Source organism: Halyomorpha halys, unplaced genomic scaffold (assembly GCF_000696795.3).
Source record: "Halyomorpha halys isolate HHAL.00 unplaced genomic scaffold, Hhal_1.1 Scaffold1041.1, whole genome shotgun sequence".
NCBI classification, from domain to species: domain Eukaryota; kingdom Metazoa; phylum Arthropoda; class Insecta; order Hemiptera; family Pentatomidae; genus Halyomorpha; species Halyomorpha halys.
Genome location: NW_027106832.1, coordinates 463832 through 476954, shown reverse-complemented (window position 1 = coordinate 476954; position 13123 = coordinate 463832). Strand labels below are relative to the sequence as shown.

Here is a 13123-nt window from a genome sequence, read left to right as displayed (position 1 = left end):
TATTTTTACGTTACGTTAAAATGTTTACTTATTTTAGTCAGCGAACGATTGATTTATAATACTAATTTTTAGTATCTAAAAATAATAATACTTAATAGGTCATCATCTTATAGTGAAAAAAGAAATGATATAGAATTGAATAAAATATTTCTATCGACATTCAGTTTACAAACAATGCTATCAGAGGGGGAGGTAGGGGAATTCCCCCACCACCAGGCAGGGAAAAGCCACCCCTAAAGGGACCTTCGGCGGCGTTCGGTTGGCAACACTCACCCCAAGTCTTCAGTGCCTCACAGACTGTGCTAAGTATTGGTTCTATTGTTGTGCTCATCGTGTCCACACAGCTTAAGGAATGTCCGTCGGCACCAATATTAGGTCTGTAATCTCAACAATACACTAGTATTATATTACTTTATATTAATAGTATTATTTTTATTGTCAATTGTTTATGTTTCAATCTATTACTTAAGCCCTCATTGCATTTCAATTGTAGAATGTATAATTTATCTTGTTTATTTATGTATTTCTGTTATATTTTAACCTTTTCTTGTAGTATTTTAAATTAATATCATGATCTTGTGTCTAGTAAAAAAAAAATATCCTTTTATAATTTATATTATCGATATCAATCTAAAATTTCGATCGAACTAAATTAAATTGGTTTTATTATTTTTATATCATTGACCCCTTGAAGTATTGTGATAGACCATTAAACAGATATTTATACTATTGCTTTATTTTTAACTAAAAATATGTTTTTGTTGTGAACAATTCATGTAACTCGAGATAAAAAAAAAAAAAAAAGAATGAAAACCCAGAATAAACCATAATCGCTTTATATATAAAAAAAAAAAAGATGAAGAGGGAAAAGTTTTCCTTAAAGCTCCTTAATAACTGGGACTCTCTTCTTAATCTTTATCACTGGTCTCTGCAGTATAAAATTGTAAAATTAATCCTTACGGGGTAATTATGGAATTTAGTTCCATATTGTTGCTTATTCGTCATCCAAAACGTTATGATGCAAGAAGCTGAAAATGAAAACATGTTTTACAATTACCAATTATATGTTTCTAATTATGATTTATTAAACCTAAAATTATTTTATTACTGCGTCAAAATTCTTATTTATTAATTAATTTTATAAATGTATAGTATAAGTTTAGCTGTTAGTGTTTTATTTAATTCAATTAGTTTTCCGAGATTTTTAAAACTGTTGGCAGCTTTATTTGATAGATTGTAAGAGGTTTTGAACTTTGCAGTGAAAGAAAATGAAAATTATATTTAAAGCGTTGAAGGTAAAATCTATAGCATAATTGATTTTAATTTAATTGAATTGCAAATAAGGCCTTTTAATATTCATAAATTCTCAGAAAGATTTCTATAATTTACCACGTTTATGGGGCTACTGTTTTTTTAATATTAAATATGGTCTTGTTTAAATATTTATAATATTATAATTATTTTTAAAATTATTATAAAATAAAGTTATATAACATATTTGTATATTTAATATTGTATATACATAAATGTTACATATTTCGACCTTCATATGATGAAAATTTATTTCTCGTGTATTGTAAAATATTTCTTGTCATATTTTTAATTTTTAACTTATTCATAGATTGTTGGATTGACTTAAATTTTATATAGCAACTAATTACTTAAACTTATTACTAAAACTTATGAAAACCTTACTAAAACTTATGAAATAAATATTTAACTGCTCCTTTAGTTCTCAAAGCCTTTTTTGACGCTATTCTTATAACTTTTCTCACCAATATAAGCTCCATTTTCAACAATGGTGGGTTTTCGTATTTCCCTTGTGAGAAATCTTGAAGGTGTCGCCTGTGTTGAACAAAAACTCAAAGATTTACATAGCGGCTCTTAAATTGTCATTTATGATGCAATTACTTACTTACTGCAATTACTAGATATCTTAATTTCAACCGAGGGTCTTTTAATTTTCGTCCAACATGTGTTATGCATTAAGCTACTCCCTATTAATTTCAATTTATTCTATTGGTTTTCCGACCCGTATATATTGGTGTAAAAAAATGTAGTGAATGTGATAGATAAGGATATTGTAGATTTTCATTAATTTTTCTCCCATTTTCAGATGAATATTTCATAATTAAAATTAATAAATTAAATTTAATCAAAAGAAAAAAAATAATAGTTTTTTCGAAATCTATTTTTACAATACATTCTTTCATTTCTATGAAGAATATTCTTTAATTTATTTAGGATATAATAAATATAACATTTATTCTATATAATTTCGAAAAATTATATTTTGTCCAGTTGCGAAAATGCACATTATTTCTAATGTTTGCTGGTCGCCAAATTTGAAATAAATTAATGATTTTAACTAGGGTGTTGTTCATGACCCACAGTTGCGCAATAAATTATTTCTGATCGGGAGGAACCCATATTTTAAATATCCCAACTTGATTATTGGGGCTTGAACGTTATGATGTAAATAATCAGATTAGAATTTAATTTATAAACACAAATTTTAATAAAATTATACAATTACTTAATATATTTTTCAGGTAAAAATTGCAACCTATTTAAAATCTCAATTACCCAAAAATTAAAAACTTGGTCACTGGAAAGATGTATGTAAAGAACTATTAGTGGTATCAGCAGCCTTCGGGTTCGTTAGGCCTTTATGATTATTATTATGTCATTTTTTATCAACATTAGTGTTCGATATTTCTTGAAGAATTCGTACTTGTTGATTTGTTTTAATTTATATATCACAGGAATAAGGAAGCCATTTGCGTCCATGTGTAAAGATGGCTCTCTCTGGTCAGGGCTCCTGGTAGCTGGAAGATTGTTTTCTCACTTTATAAAGAGTGTCACAATAAAAGCACACGCCGCGATTGGGAATACCAACAGTTAAAAAAAAATTCCCTACCCTCTGCCAGATCACTTCCGACATACAAGGGATTATATTGGGGTAATCCAATAATCAAGCGATTCTAACCCTGCTGGGAGGGTCAGTTTCATTATGTGGGACCGCAGCGAGATAAAAGTTAACCCCTCCAGGCCGGATTTAAACCGTAGTTGCAGTTCCGAGGTTGCAAAAACCGACGCCTTAACTCCCTCAGCTACAAATAACCCACAGTTAAACAAACTGGTTGCAGGCTATTTTATTGGTTGACAAAATTGCTGGAATCGTTCAGTGTTTGTTCTATATTACTGCTGCTATCGAATTAGGAGGTCCCATGAATCGTGGACCCCTGGACCCATTGTATAGAGATACACTGGCTACAAATTCTGAGTGGCCTCTCTAAAAGCTTTTCTATTTTGAGTTTTTGTTACATTTTAATTTAAATAACAACACTTAAAATACGTACTTATGGCAGACATGTGCCTTGGGTGTTATAGTAATTATTTCGTTAAAATCCACCGTATATAACGAATTTTCAAATTTTTTTTAAAACTTAATTCTGCTTGCTTATATGAATTAATCCTTGGGTGAGTCACAAAATTTAAATATATATGTCCTAGGTAGTTATGGAAATTGATAAAATTAAAATTTAAAAAATGATCAAAGTTTAATTACAGAGGAGGAATAGTTCAATTAATTATTATTGTATAATTGGATCACGGGCATCAAGAATAAATTCAAAGTTTTCTTCTTTAATTTATATTCCTGGTATATTTTGTGTAATGCATTTCTTAATTTTTCTTTTAATTGTATTTATTTATCTAATATCTTTACATTGGTCAAAACTGACTTCATGGCTGTTTATTGTGTTGTTATTTAGGGCTTGGTGAGTTTATAGTAATGCACGAGGATTATAATGTTGTAAAATAGTGAAACAAATCAATAGTAATATTGTTCCATTTGTTGAAGGCAAGTTGGCCTTCTAGTTACAGACGATCGGACCAGACAGACCCGAGCACTACCCACAGTCTTGCCAAATCAATAACTGCTAGTAGTTCAGTACCTGGCTAGTTAACTCCATTCAACATGTTGCTGTAAGTGCAGTGGGATTGGTTTGGTTATCCGGTCCAACTAAGGCATAAGGAGAGGTTATAGTAGGATAACCTGTAGATCAGCGGTTCCCAAACTTTTTTTGTTGCTCTAGTTAGAAAAAAATTGCAAGTTATTATTTCTCGTTTTACTTACGTATAAAATATAAACATAAGGTACCATTCCATTACTAGTCTTGAAGGGTTTTGGGTTCGGTATTTGTAATATACTTAACATTTCTAAATAATTGTATACTATAATTTTGACTTTGACATAGCCTCCATCCTTGCTACGGTCTCTTATAATAAAAAATGCCTATACGAGACTTTCCATATCAATCCAGAAGAAAAACCTGTTAATCACAAAATTTACAAAGATAGGGAGATATTATCTTTGTAAATTTTGTGATTACAGGTACTTACGACACCTCATAAAAATCAGACATTACGACTATTTCCACCATATTACTCCCTCTACTTTTTACTCTTTTTCTTTCACCTACCTATTTTTATGTTGTAATGCTGTTTTTTCCCCCCTCCCAGTCTTACTGCATGCCTTAACTATTGTCATTGCTGTGTTTTCATTTTTAAGTCTATAAGATCTTTTCTAAATTTTATCACTATACATCATCGATCAATATACGTGTAAAATTGTTATTCCTTGTCTTAAATAGTGTTGTCACTACATGTGATAGTGTAGTTAATCATTAACTTCTTGTGTCCCTTCTTCTTTAAATTTAAATTGGTTATTTCTAGTTGTTAGTTCATCCAATATACAAAGTACGCGTTTCCGAGATCATACATGTCCATGCATTGATTAGGGATTCACAATTTATCTACATTACTTTTTAGCTTTGATTATGAAATAATTTGAAATGTGAGTGGGAAAAAATGAATACATGTTTATTAATAAATATAAAGGATAAATTAGAATGAATGATAATGTTAGTAAAAATATATAAAGACGGTTTAATTGAAGTCTGTTAGATCAATTTTTTTTTTGGAGGAAGATTATTTTTCTCTTGGAACCAAAAATATATTCATAATTAAAGACGACGATTTCTAAATGTGGGTTCTATTCCCAGTGGGGGCAGGGAATTGATTTCAGGGTAGCTTCTCTGTACCCTGGCTTACAATATTCCCTTTCCTTTCAAAAAGAGTGGCATTAGGTATGTTATAATGTTGGCATGGAACTAGAGTCCCACGTGAGATGTTTTGCTTGCAGTGTTGAGGGTGTATAGTATGAGCTTTAACTTCGCCCATAGTCTTTAAATAAAATGGTTCAGTCGTTTGATTTTAATATTGTAAAATAAGTCTCGTTCAGACATGACATTTTCATTAAAAATTTTGAAAGAGGTTAAATAATGTGCCAGAATATTCTTTTTATTATTATCTCCGAAATTAATAATTACTCTGTCATAAAAGTAAATTCTGATATTTACTATCATTCCTATTGACCCTGTAGAGGTCCCTTTAAGCTCCGGTTCAACAGGGACGGTGGTAGTAACTGTTGTTTCAGCCACTACTATCGTGTAAGCATTGCATACTGTCGTAAATCAGAATGTGCTTGATGATTGATATTAGTATCAAATTATCTGCGACAACTAACAGTTGTATGTACATGACTTGACTGTGAACTGTCGTACCTCATAGCACCGTCTATAAATATAATTTATAAACTTTTGTTTATAACGTAAAAGCGAAAGTTTTCTGTTAGTTATTTTTCTATGGTGAGAGTCATTTAATCATTATTTATTGTTAATTATTTCAAATTGACAAGATTAAGTAGTGGCATTCTTTCTCACTGCTTTGATATCGCTTGCACGACAGATATCTGTCACGAGTATATGAGTCTTTCATAATTCAAAACAATTAATTTGATACAGTTTAAATTATTTGACATTCAGTCAGCTGCCTCTCCATTGTTGATAGGAGCTCAATGAGCAAACCTATCATTTACCATCTGGGTACCTCACCCTTCGCTTTTGTGGGGAAAAATCTAGAACCGGTTAGGGTTTTGCTGTGGCATATTAGCCCCTTTATAATCTCGTATTAAAAAACTGTAATCTTTTTATTGAAGGATTGAACTTTCTATTTAATTTATTTATTAGTAGTTTCAGATATATAGTGTTTTAGAGAGCTGTTCGAAAGAGATCTTTTCACAACCCAAAGAATTGGGTTTATTTAATTGAAAAATTAATCCTGTGTTAATGTATACCTGGTCACTAAGGAATCGCTGGGAATGATGCCAGATTAGTGGTAATGAGTTGCCAAGTAATCATAACATTTATCAGCAAAACATTTATGTCAATGAATTCGGATAATTGGAGTGTGGCTGGATGTTTCGTTTAATACAAGTGACAGGAAACTGAGAATAGAGCAACAATTTGTAAAACGTTCATATTTCATAAAATAGAAGATGCACTAATGCGTCCCTCCTGTGGGGAAAATCTTACCAAAACGTAGACTTACGTAAATCAGAGTTGGGCAAAAATTAATTGCGATAAAACTACAACCTAAAATTGTTATGAATAAATTTTGTTTTCATAACAATTCTAAGTTCTAATTTTTCGTAATTAATTTTTGTTTAACTCTGTCGTGAAGCATATATTTACCAAGTGTATAGCTCATCTACGAGGCTTATAGATCATCCGCCGATTTGCAATACATATAGAGAGAAGATTCTAAATGATTGCAGAAACTTCCTTCACAGCGGTGTTAAGTACATTTCCACTAACTTTAAAAACAATAGAATTAAATTTATATTATATATATATTGATAATTGATCTTATAATTTCAAATATAAAGAAGATAGTTAAATTTGTGGTCAAAAAGAACAGTTAACAGTTTTGACCGCTAGTTTTGACAAATGGTTTTCGACTATCAATAAATAAATAATCATTTATTTCTTGTCAAAGTCTATTAAGCTATCATATTGAACAGCCCTGATGGAGGCCTAGAATGTGGGGCGAAACGTCAGATAATAAATAGTTAAAAACTATTCTTGTTCTTTTTTGACTGCAACACTGATCATCTTCATACTTAAAACTTTTCAAATATTTTTTTAAAAATTAATACTTAAGGCTTTTCTGTGAAGTAAGCCATCAATGTATTAGAAAAATAATGTATTTAAATAACTTTGTAAACTATGTGGAAATGAACTTAGTGGTCGAAATATCTAAAATTAATTTGAGGCACTCGGTAAAAAAAACATGGTGATTGAACACATTATAACTTTCCAAATGTTAAAATATTTATTAATTATAACTTTTTTTTATATTAAACCATCAGTTTTACACAATCATCTATTTTTATAGAAATAGTCTAGCCAGTCTTCTCTGGACTCCTCTGAGTTGATAGAGCGTTTTAAAATTATAAATTTCACACAAGACTGAAAAGACAGGAAACTGCACGCAGATTCCGACTATTACAGCACTTACTAGACAAACGGTCTAAACTTCCAACTCATTACAAAAGACTGATCTACATGACAATAATAAGGCCCGTCTGGACATACGGAGTTGAGCTTTGGGGCTCCACTAAACCTTCTAATTCCTCTCGTATCCAATCCTTAAAATCCAAAATCCTTCGTAAAATCCTCAATGCTCCTTATTTTGTTACTAATAAAACCATCTATAAAGACCTAAATGTTCCTTATGTAACCGATCTAGTATGAACCCGATATCATTCCTTACATTATAAAATCCCTAACCACCCAAACCCACTAGTTTCTAACCTTGCTTCCTCTTCCATTCCTGGTAATCCTCCGAGGCGTCTGAAAAGAAGATGGCCTCGTGACCTTATATTTTAAAATGTTTTTAGAGTTCTACTACTGGGTAGTTTCTCTACGTGCTGTATCATATCATTATCATTATGTCATTATGATCAAATTTGCTTGTTGTATTTTTTATCCAGTTGTAAATATCAATAAATAAAAACATAAATTACTGTCCAACAAATCTATCCTTTTGAGAAATATCTCAGTATAGATTTATACCGACTCATTCTGAAGAGAAATGGTTTGCAGTTGCAAAACATTTTTTCCGATACATTAGCGCCGTTTGAAAGCGGAGCAATATATACGTTTATGCTTTTTTGACTACGCGGAGAGCGGAACACCTGCCCCCGGAACACTCCTCTCAGGAGCCGGCTCTAAAACCCAAAAAACGCCGGCTGGAACAAAAAATGAGCTGGTATGATTTATGAGCGGCGCAGGAGTCCAAGATAGCGAAATGATTGGGACCTACTGGGATTTGATTCGGCCCTCCCCTCCCGTCTTGTTACAATGTCTTTTTCAGTCACTCCCTCTGTTTCTTGAGTTGGCAGCGCTCTTTTTGAGAAATTGTTCGTTGTGTATCTTAGTACAAGAGCCCAACAGGAGAAAAAAAACAGTTATTTAATCCCAATTTTGAATTACTTTAATGAAAAATATCTATTATTAATAGTTAAAAAGAGTCTGCCAAAAAAAAAGGTGTTGCTGTTTTTAAAGGTTAAAAAAAATTAATTTTTCATTCAAAGTTCTATATCTTTAAAACTACTAATAACACAAGAAAACATAAGAAAACATCATTTAAAGTAAAGTAAATGTGCTAAAATATGAGCCCAAATAGAGCTACGTTCAATGGTTCTCAATTAATCCAAGTTCTTAAACCTTTAACCGTTTATCTTCGCATAAGCAGTTTTCATATTCCCTCAAAAATTGAATCACAGAATATTGATTTTTCATTATCTCAAAAAAAAAAAAAAATTAAAAACAGTATATCGAAAACTATAATTTGAGAACTATTAAACCTAAGCTCTACTAGAGGTCATGTGGTAGAAACATTACTCTACTTTACATAATGTACAATGAAGTTTATTATTGTTGCAGATAGTTTTAAGGATATGCAACTAAGAATAAACAATAATAGAAATTTTAGTTTTTTCACAAATAAAATAAACATTATAGTACCAGAGCCCAAGAGGAGAAAAAAGCAGTTAATTTCCCATAATAGTTTATTACTTTAATGCAAACCATGTATAATTACTAGTCAAAATTGATGAGTATGCCAAGTATAGGTAGGCGAAATACAAAAACGTTAAAAAAAATTTATTTTATTTGGAGATTTATATATTTAAAACTGCTAACAACACTAGAAAACTTAAGAGAACATTAGGCTCTAATAGAGCTATTTATGTTCAATATTTCCTGAGATATAGCTTTTTAAAAAGCAACATTTCATAAAAAATTCACTAAGAAATCAGTAGTGGGTGAATTTACTTTGAGAAATTTATATGTTGAAAATCATTCGACGTACTTATGTCTATTAGCACTCAAGTTAAAGCTAGTTTAATGTACTGTGAAGCAGTTTATGACGTTTGTCTTCGTAGAACTATTATTTTTTATGGTATTTGACGAAATAAGTTAAATTACCTTCATTTTGAGTACTGTACGACTTGCTTGCTTCCTTCCGGAGATATATTTTTTGTTTGTCCGAACAACTAGAAATCAACACTTGAATGTGAATTCATTTTGTAGAATACCACTAGTCCTGTGAAGACAAAGGTCACAAACTATTTCACAGTACATCAAGCTAGCTTTAATTTGAGTGCTAATAGACATTTGTTCGTCGAATGGTTTTTAGATATAGATTTCTCAGAATAGATTCACTAACTACTGATTTTTCAGGGCATTTTTTTATGAAATGCTGCTGTTTAAGAAGCTATATCTCGAGAACTATTGAACGTGAATAGCTCCAATAGGGCTCGTGTTTTAGAAAATTTACTCTACTTCAAATGATGTTCTCTTAGGTTTTCTAGTTTAGTTGGTAGTTTTAAACATATAGAGCTCCAAATGAAAAATTATTTTTTTTAACGTTCTGAAACAGCTGCCATTTTTCATTCCCCTTACCTATACTTGGCAGACTCATCAATTTTGACTAGTAATTATACATTGTTTGCAAGTAATAAAAAATTGGGGTAAAAAAACTGTTAGTTTTTTTTCTCCTCTTGGACTCTTGTACTATGTTTATTTTATTGAACTCTAATAGAGCTTAGGTTTAATAGTTCTGAAGATATAGTTTTCGATAAACTGTTTTTAAAATCTTTTTTTTTTTTTTTTTTGAGATAACGAAAAATTAATATTTTGTAATTCCATTTTTGGGATAATATAGAAACTGCTCACACGAAAATAAACTGTAAAAGGTTTAAGGACTTGATTTTTAAGAGAGTCAACAAAAAATTGTGCATGTAAATTCCACCTCACCAGGTAAATATTAATTTATTGTATTTTTATTTAATGAGGTAAAGTGAATAACTCTTCCGTAATAAATAACATTGTTTAATCTACCTTAATTTATCCATTACAACGCTTCGGGGCCATTGCCTGCATCATCAGGTACTCTACAATTCACAATAACAAATTTCTTATTATACACACAACACTATTTCGACAACTCAAATACAATTAATTATCATTTTCTATTATTTCAAATTTTATACATTAATCCAATCTTCTAATTTAGTCTTCTCTATTAAAAGCACAACAATCATTATTGCTGTTTAATAATATCAAAAATTAATTAATCATTAAAACATTCATTAATGTTACATTCGCTGCAGTTTATGTTAGCCTTATAATATTGATAGCAAATGATTAACTCCATGCTAAGTATTTCTTTCCTCTATTCATTACTAAGATGAAGTTGATGTGGTTTACTGATTATATTTCTGTTTGATTTATGATATCTACATAATGTGCATTTAAATTATTAATATCAGTCTTAAAATCTATTGCATTTTCTATATTTTTAGTTATGTGTATAGCCTCTTGTATTTTCTTGTTTTAGTGTGGTTAACTATTTCTAATATTTTGGGGTTTTTAAAATCAAAATTGTGTTTACGTTTTATGCTCTGTTGGGCCAGTGCTGTAGTTAGTTTGGCAATTTCCTTTGCGTTGCTCAATTCTAGTTTTTGATTTTTTGGAAGTTTCTCTAATATGAACCCCCCCCAAAAAAATATGGCAATTAATCTTATTTATTCTATTTTGCTTATCATTTTTTTTTTAATTTTATCTTTCACGTTGTTCAAGTAATCACCTAATTTATTGTTATTATGTAATTCTAATTTTAGAGTATTGTGGTCATACTTCATTAATAACATTTTGATTTTATCAGTCGATCCGGTAAATAATTCATTTCCCAATGTTGATAAGTTTTATTTTGTCTTGTGTGTCCTCATTGTTTGCCTATTAACATTGTAATGGATACATTTAGGTAAATTAAAGAAAGTTATTATGGAAAGAGGTTTCATTTACCTGATTGGATAATTGCACAACTCTTCCAGACAAATTAACCTAAATTATTAAGTAATTTTATTGTTTTCCTTTGATTAAATTATACGATTTTATATGTTTTTGTTTTATACTGTTCATTAAAAAAGTTATTTCAGTTTTGTATTGTATATGTATGAATATTCTTAAAATTTATCATATTTTCTCAAAGCGTTGAGGGAATCTTGAAGTTTTGACTGGCAATGTCATGTATGTCTTTCAATGACTCCTTGGTTTAGATTTTTTTTTTAACTTGACCATTTCACATATATAGTTGATATTTACTCATCACAATCAATAGATGAACCACATTGCATTAAAAATTTTTTTGGGTAGGAGTGGATGAGTCATCCATGCTACCAACATTTAGTTTATATTGGAAGAAGATAGTTGACCGTATGAAGTAAATTGTAGGAAGATGGTCTAGGTGGCGGTCAATAAAGCTACTAAAATATTAGAAGAAAACTATTTATTTAAAATAGTTTTAAATTGAGTAATTATTCTTATTTCAATCTGACAGCCCTGAAGAAGCCCTGCAAAGTAGGGCGAAACGTAGGTTAGCAATAAATAGTTTTCTTCTATTGTGGTACCTTTATTAAACGCCACCCGGACTACCTTCCTACAATAGATATTTAGCTTAGCTTTTACTGTCTTCAGAACTTCCATAATTAGCCCATAGAACAAAATGTTACGACCACTTTCGAAGACAGGGGCGCCACGGTTAATTATTAGGTCGGTCTTGGAACCCTCGGAAGGGACGAACTATCCTCAGCTGCCCCGGTGCAAGGAACACCTGCCCCCTTTCAGGTTTTGTGTTGGGCCGCCGATTACCTGTTAATAGTCGCCACAACGTCTTAGGTTTTCCCTATTATTCGTTGAAAAATGGTGGGTTCTGCTTCCGTTGCTCTGGAAGTATGTATCGAGTTCCCTACCTTGTCTATCTTGTTTTTTCGTTTTTCAATTAGGGATGAGGTATATCGATAGGAGATAGATATCGATATTATCGAAATATTTATATTTTGTCTCTGATATTCGATATTTTGTAATTGATAATTTAGGAATATCGATATTTTAAAAAAAAAAAATTCTATTAAATAGATCAGCAAACAAAAATTCACACAAGTTATTTCTCGTGTACCTTTTCTAAAATCCAAACCATCTTCCTACAAAAAAAATCCTACAAATTATTAAACTATATTTATGATTTTGAAATACTATTCAAGATGGTTAAACTAATAAACTAGACAGAATGAGAGAACTAAGTCACAAAATCAAGTCTCTTCGTTGGATCCACACAAGAAGTTGGGAAATGGGAATACACTACAATAATTCTACTTAAACCATTTGTTTCTAAACATGAAAAATAGTGGACTTACCCCACTCTGATTGTTACCCTTGCATTAACTAAACTTAAATTTATAAATCATAGTTTTGTGGCACAACGAAGTCTACGTTTCCTAAAGGAGAGATGAGCACGACATTAAATGAATTATTTAGGAGGATCCTAAGAATGGGACGTTCCAGTTTTCGAGATATCGCCTCCTTCAGTAAATTATTAATTAGGCGGTGGCGGTTAGGAGAGTTAGCGCCTTTGATCGATATCACTAGAACTGGGTCCAAATCGATAAATGCTAAAAAAAGTGATAAATGCGGAAAAAATCAAAACAAAAATTTGACTGAAAAAACTTCATGTTTCACTAATTACATTTTTAAACAAGTAAGTAAAGTACTGTGCCAGCGTATGTTTTCATATAAGTCCGAAAAATCAACAACACGGCTTTTATACTATATGTGTCTAAATATATTGTACGTGTATTATCAGGACTGTA

At 30.7% G+C, this 13123-nt stretch overlaps 1 protein-coding gene across 2 annotated transcripts in view; it reads left to right on the top strand.

Moving 5' to 3' along the window:
* Nucleotides 1-246: 246 nt before the first annotated feature.
* LOC106688033 (uncharacterized) overlaps nt 247-13123 on the top strand; it is a 153350-nt gene continuing 140473 nt past the window's right edge. Inside the window, exon 1 of one of the 2 annotated variants that reach the window (XM_014432294.3) lies at nt 247-375. The gene's annotated coding sequence lies outside the window, so the exon portion shown is untranslated. The remainder of the gene's footprint in view (nt 376-13123) is intronic. The other variant, XM_067045139.1, reaches the window with a different exon arrangement.